Source organism: Crocuta crocuta, unplaced genomic scaffold, assembly GCF_008692635.1.
Source record: "Crocuta crocuta isolate KB4526 unplaced genomic scaffold, BGI_CrCroc_1.0 scaffold262, whole genome shotgun sequence".
NCBI lineage: Eukaryota > Metazoa > Chordata > Mammalia > Carnivora > Hyaenidae > Crocuta > Crocuta crocuta.
This window is the reverse complement of record NW_027528869.1, coordinates 5,101,129-5,107,627: the sequence shown is the minus strand read 5'-3', so window position 1 is coordinate 5,107,627 and position 6,499 is coordinate 5,101,129.

Here is a 6,499-nt window from a genome sequence, read left to right as displayed (position 1 = left end):
TCTCAAGTGGTCTGTTTCACAATACTGAAGTATGTCTGTGTAAGCATAGAGCAGTAAAAACAGTGAGATTTAGGCAGAAGCACTGGTCTTGGATCCATTTTCCAAGTCACCTTGAATTCTTCAATCTCTCAGCCTGTTTCCTTATCCATAAACAAAGGGGAGGGTAACTTCCACAGAGTAATTGGCAGGCTAAATAGGGCTTATGAGAAACTGCTTCTTAAGTAGTAAAGAACTACATTAAATTTAAAATATTAGCATAAGCCTGTATTGGACTATTGACTTAAATCACAGAAGATAAATATGTTTAATGAGCTGGAACTTAAGCATGTAGGGTTTAGGTATCAGATTTCTGAAGTCTTTTTAGCTTTATCAGTATGTCTATCCCTGGAATGGTATAATTGGAAGGCATTTTTAGCAATAATAGCTTTCTATTAATTAAACCAATTTTAAGAACCATTAGTGTTCCAATTAGTAATAATCCTATAATCTGCATAAAACATGTTTTCAAACTGCTAGGTAACTTGGTTCTCTTTTCCCTTATTCCATCCATTTTACTGAACTATAGAGTAGTCCTCAGTCAGAGCCAAGACTGCCATGTAAGGTTGGGCCGATTGTGCACTGCACAAAGGCACCCAGTTGAGGTGAATGGACCTAAAATCTAGCTCACATTCCCTGCAACAGGCCATGTGAAGAGGAAAGGGCACCTGCTATCTGCTCACCAGAGCACCTTTTGCATAGGTCTGCCCAGAGAGGTGCTTTTTTTCTAATTTGACCTAAATGGGGGCGGGGGAGGAGATGTACTATTCTTAATTCCTCCACCCAGACGGTGCCTTTTTAAAAATGCAAAACAGTGCTGTGCTGCAGCTAGTTTATGGCTGGCTCCCCAGAGGAAAGCCAATTGTGTGCATCTCTTCTCAACTCCATGTTGAGTGACATCAACTTAGTAGCTTTCGTTTTATTTTTTTAACAGTTCTTTTTTGTTTTTAATGTTTGTTTATTTTTGAGAGAGAGACAGAGACAGAGACAGAGTGCAAGGAGGGAGGGGCAGAGAGAGAGGGAGACGCAGGCTCCAGGTATCTGAGCTGTCAGCACAGAACCCAGTGTGGGGCTCCACCTTTCAGGGATCAAACTCACAAAGCTTGAGATCATGACCTGAGCTGAAATCGGACGCTTAACTGACTGAGTCACCCAGGTGCCCCCAACTTTAATTGGCAATGATGGGAGTATTGATACATAGAAATCAGGGATCCCCAGCCCCCAGCCCCCGCCAGACTGTTTCCTGCACACCACTGAAAAAGGCCTAGTATAAGCTAGAATGGCCTGACCAGGCATATTGGAGGCCTTGAAAATATAGGACTAGAAGACCCATGGAACTGGAAGGACCCTTTCTGTAGGCAGCCTGGAGATATCCCTATCAAATTCAGATTTCTGTTGACCCGTGAACAACACAGGTTTGAACTGTGCAGGTCCATTTAGACACATCTTTTTCAATACAGCACAGCACAGCACTTATTTTTCTTACGATTTTCTTAACATTTTCTTATAGCTTACTTTATTACAAGAATAGAGAATATAATACATATGCAAAATATGTGTTGACTTTATGTTATCAGTAAGGTTTCCAGTCAACAGTAGGCTACTAGCAATTAAGTTTGGGGGGAGTCAAATGTTCTCTGTGGATTTTTGACTTTGTGCCATGTTGACACCCCTATCCCCTGCATTCTTCAAAGGTCAACTGTACTTCATGAGACAGATGATAGTTGTGACTTAGAAACTGTTAAGCATTGCAAAGAGATGCCCAGCCCAACTCTAGAAATGACTAAAAGGTAAATCAGCTAAATTCTTAAAGCAAGCCCTGGGGTCAAAGTGGACAGACTAATTCACCTATTGTGCTGTGACATCCCCAAACACTATTTGGCAGGGAGGGGGTTGGGCTGGAGTTGGACAGTGAGCTTCGGCTTGCAGCGCATTTTGACTCCATAAGATACATATGTGAGCAGGAAACATTTCCTGTGGTCCAACAGAACCGATTCCAAACCTGCTGGGCCTCAGTGCCCCTTTGCCGAGAAGGAAAGCAATGCCTGGATAGCACTTCACTGCCCCAAACCCAACACGGAATCAAGTTAGCAGGCTGAAAATGACAGCGATGCATACACTGGGCAGGCTTGGGTAGTCCAGAACCAAACAGGCTAAATGGCCATCTCGGGCCCACACTGATGTTTGGATCCTACCACTTCAATGGAATGAAGACCATGCCTCCCAGCACCACAAGACAAGAAGGAATAGGATTTACGGATAATAATAATAATAATAATACCCCTCAAACCTCAGGCCAGGACAGCCCTGAGCCCCAACTGCCACAAAAAGAGAAGAAAGTGCATTGAAACAGGAACAAAGGAAGAAAGCCAAAAAACAATGGCCAAGCCTTCTCCCAGAAGAAGGCATTCACATTGACGTCAAATCCAAAATGAAAGTTGGCAGTGCCTCTTCCCTTGTGAGAGCAGCCCTGTGTTTTTACCACTCCAGAGAGAAAAAGGAAAACCCATATGCCCTTGAGCCTTTTCGGGGAGGCAGAGTGGGAACTCGACCTAGCAGCAGCCAGTGCGGTGTCTTAAAACAGAGCTACACTAGCATCACTCTTCCTGGAGTGGGGCGGAGTGAAGAGGGCCAGCCTGGTGGGGAAAGGAGTCTTGGGTACAAATCAGAAGCACACAAACATAGCACATGTGGGCCCCGGAGATGCTGACTCATTTAGAGGACAACACAGTAGGTACCCAAGCCAGAGCTACTAGAAGCATGAAGTGGGAGAAGGTTCTTTTTCCAACACAAAGGACTCAGCATGGAGTTCCTTTCCATTAGCACTCCTTGGGTGAGATAAATGCTTCACAGATCATTAACCGCATCATCCTATACCTGGGGGTGACAAAAACATCGAGCTGAAATGTGCTCATTCATTTGTTATCAGACAAAATGAAAATAGAATATCTCTACAAGTAGAATGTGTACAATCGCATTCTGAGTAAGATGGCTTTTTAGGAAAATAAATAAATAAAACTTAAAAAAAAAAAGTGGCAGGCTGCCAGAACCAGAATCCTTGAACACTTAAAGGGGAACCAGGGAATGTTACAGCTACTGCTTAGATTACAGACTTAAAAAAAACAAAACAATGCCACAATTTGACAGGAACATTAATAACCCGCTCAACCAATGTTAACAAATGGCAATAGGTGCCAAGTACCTTGAAAGATGGAAAAATTCACTGAGTTAGCAGTGACTCAAGTAAAATAGCATCAGAAAACCTTTATTAAGGTCTTCGCATCTGTTCAGTAATACACTGAATGATTTACATGGATTTGGGCTCATTTTATTACTGCAACAATTCTATAAAGTGGTGTGACGGTTAGTCTCCCATGTCAGTTTAGCTAGCTATAGTACCTAGTCATTTAATCAGACACTAATCTAGATGTAGTGAAGGTATTTTGTAGATTGTGGTTAACATCTATGATCAGTTGACTTTAAATAAGGATTATTCTTGAGAATATGGTGGGCCTTATCGAATCAGTTAAAGGTATTATGAACAAAAATGAGGTTTCCCAGAGAAGAAGCAATTCTGCCTCAAAACTACAACATCAAATCCTGCTTGCTGGCCCGTCTCATACATTTCAGAAACTGCAACACCAGCTTGCCTGCCTGCCTGCCTGCCTGCCTGCCTGCCTTGCACATTTCAAGCTTGTCAGTCCCCTCAATGGCCTGAGCCACTTCCTCCAAATGTTACCATCTAGCTAGCTAGCTATCATCTAACTACATCCCACTGGTTCTGTTTTTAGGGCTCTAGAGAACTCTAGTACAGGTGGGCACCGCTATGTTCCCCATTTTAAAAATGGAGAAGCTGTGGTTCGAGAATAATTTGCTGGGTTAAACGGGTGGTAAGCAGAACCCGAACTTCAACACGGAAGTTGACTTCTGAGCCCTTGAAAGCAACAATCAGCCTGTTTATGACTAAGGAAAATTTTGCTGGCTGGATATATTGCTGGAATGTTGTACCTAATTTCCACTCATTTTCAAAAGGTCGTTCAAGTAGAATATATCTGCCTAGAGAATCAGATAGCCCAGAAGTGGACATGAATCTAGACTGACGGACAGAGTATGTATCTATTCTTCTCAGCAATCGTGCTGCCCGTTGTCTCTACCACATAACTCCTGTGTCCACTTCTCTGTGTCCAAGCGTCTGTGCCATGTCCTTATCAAGCACACTCAGGGTCCTCCTAGCAGAATATAGTCTTTTTTTTTTTTAAACATTTTTAATATTTTATTTTGAGAGAGAGAGAGAGAAAAAGAGAATGAGCAGGGAAGGGGCAGAGAGAGAGGGAGACACAGAATCTGAAGCAGTCTCCAGGCTCCGAGTTGTCAGCACAGAGCCCGATGCAAGGCTCGAACTACTGAACTGCAAGATCATGACCTGAGCTGAAGTCAAGTGTTTAATGACTGAGCCACCCAGGCACCCCTAGAATATAGTCTTCTTTTTTTTTTAATTTTTTAATGTTTTATTTGTTTCTAGGAGAGAGAAAGAGAGAGACAGCATGAGCAGGGGAGCGTCAGAGAGAGAGGGAGTCACAGACTCTGAAACAGGCTCCAGGCTCTGAGCTGGCAGTCAGCACAGAGCCCGACGCGGGGCTCGAACCCACGAACCGGGAGATCATGACCTAAGCGAATGTCTCGGACGCTTAACCGACTAAGCCACCCAGGCGCCCCTAGAATATAGTCTTCTTAAAGAGACTGTTCTCTTTGAAAGATAGGGAAGCAGAATAAAGAGGATTCATTCAAAATTCCCTGGATGGCTCAGCTGGTTAAGCTTCTGACTCTTGGTTTTGGCTCAGTCATGGTCTCACGGTTCATGAGTTTGAGCCCCGCATTGGGCTCTGCAATGACAGCGTGGAGCCTCCTGCTCTGGATTGTCACTCTCCGCATCTTGTGCACGTGTGTGCACACACGTGCTCGCTCTCTCTCTCTCTCTCAGAATAAATAAGTAAAACTTAAAAAAAAAAAAAAAAGTGGCAGGCTGCCAGAACCAGAATCCTTGAACACGTAAAGGGGAGCCAGGGAATGTTACAGCTACAGCTTAGATTACAGACTTAAAAAAACAAAAAAACTCCCTTAGAGGAGTTTTAATCTGTATCTGGCTGTTGTGGGCAAATACCCTGAACGACTTTACTGACTGCCTGCTCAAAACCAGACTGTAGTCTCAAGCTTCCAGACCTACATTATAATCCTGGAAGCAGACAGACACGCACCCCTCACTGCAGAGGCCAGGACTTTTTGGGACTCTTTCCTGCAGAACTAAAATCACACATTCTTCAAATTATAAGTGAATCCTAATTGGATAGCCCTAATTGTATAATGCAGGGCTGATGGGGAGTTTTTAAAAGCAATCTTTTAAAGACACTTCTTCTGGAAAAGAATACAGAGCTTTGTTCGGTTGATCAAAAAGTTTAGAATGGCCCAGATTATAGGGGATCAAAAAATTTAATTTCCCTCGGTCCGAGGGAAATGAGAGGGCCCTAAAATAAACTCAACTTAAAATAAACTTAACTGCCTACTCACCAGGAGCATAGGAATATTGACTTTTAGGGAAAGTTTAGATTGTACTGCCATGAAAAGGGCCACAAATTCTCAGAATCGAACGGTAGAGGGAACAGAAAAGACAGAAAGAGGCCTTGGTAAGTGTGGGTGGCACTGCCCCCAGTTTGGTGTCTGATGGGGTTTTGTGAAAATGATACCATTTGTAAAATGGATTTAAAATATTTTGACTAGTGATTTCATGTCTGTAAGGAGTATTCATTATTTTAGAATTTCCTCCAAATGTTTAGATGCTCCGTCTTTTGAACACACTGATTGATTAGTTAATCTACAGCTGCTTCTTGTGCTCAGCAATTTTCCCTGACTTGTTGCTAGGAGACCAGGACCTCTCAGAAATCACCCATGTGACAGGCATCACGAAGAGGTGGTGGGCTCTGCCTACTAGCCACAGTGCCATCAAGTGGTCATTCTGCAAAAACACTTAGACAAAGTCAGTTTGTGTCCCCTGTTCTCTAATTAGAGCATGCCAAGGTTGTCTCTGTTCCAGATGAATTAGCAGGTTAACGAACAGTGGGTGATTGTTTATTCTCTTAGTAGACTTCTGCACACAGTAAGGATTTTTTTTCTCCAATAAATGACTCATGTCATGGCAAGCAGAATGGTGAAGTTAAAAGAAAGTTGGACTGGGGGGCACCGGACTGGCTCAGTAGGTTAAGCATCTGACTCTTGATTTCAGCTCTGGTCATGATCTCACGGTTCCTGAGATTGAACCCTGCGTCAGGCTCTGCATTGACAGCACGGAGCCTGCTTGGGATTCTCTCTCTCCCTTTCTGTCCCTTCCCCACTTGTGTGTGCTCTTCTCCCTCTCTCTCTCTCTCTCTCTCTCTCTAAATAAATAAACCTTATATATATAAAAGAATGT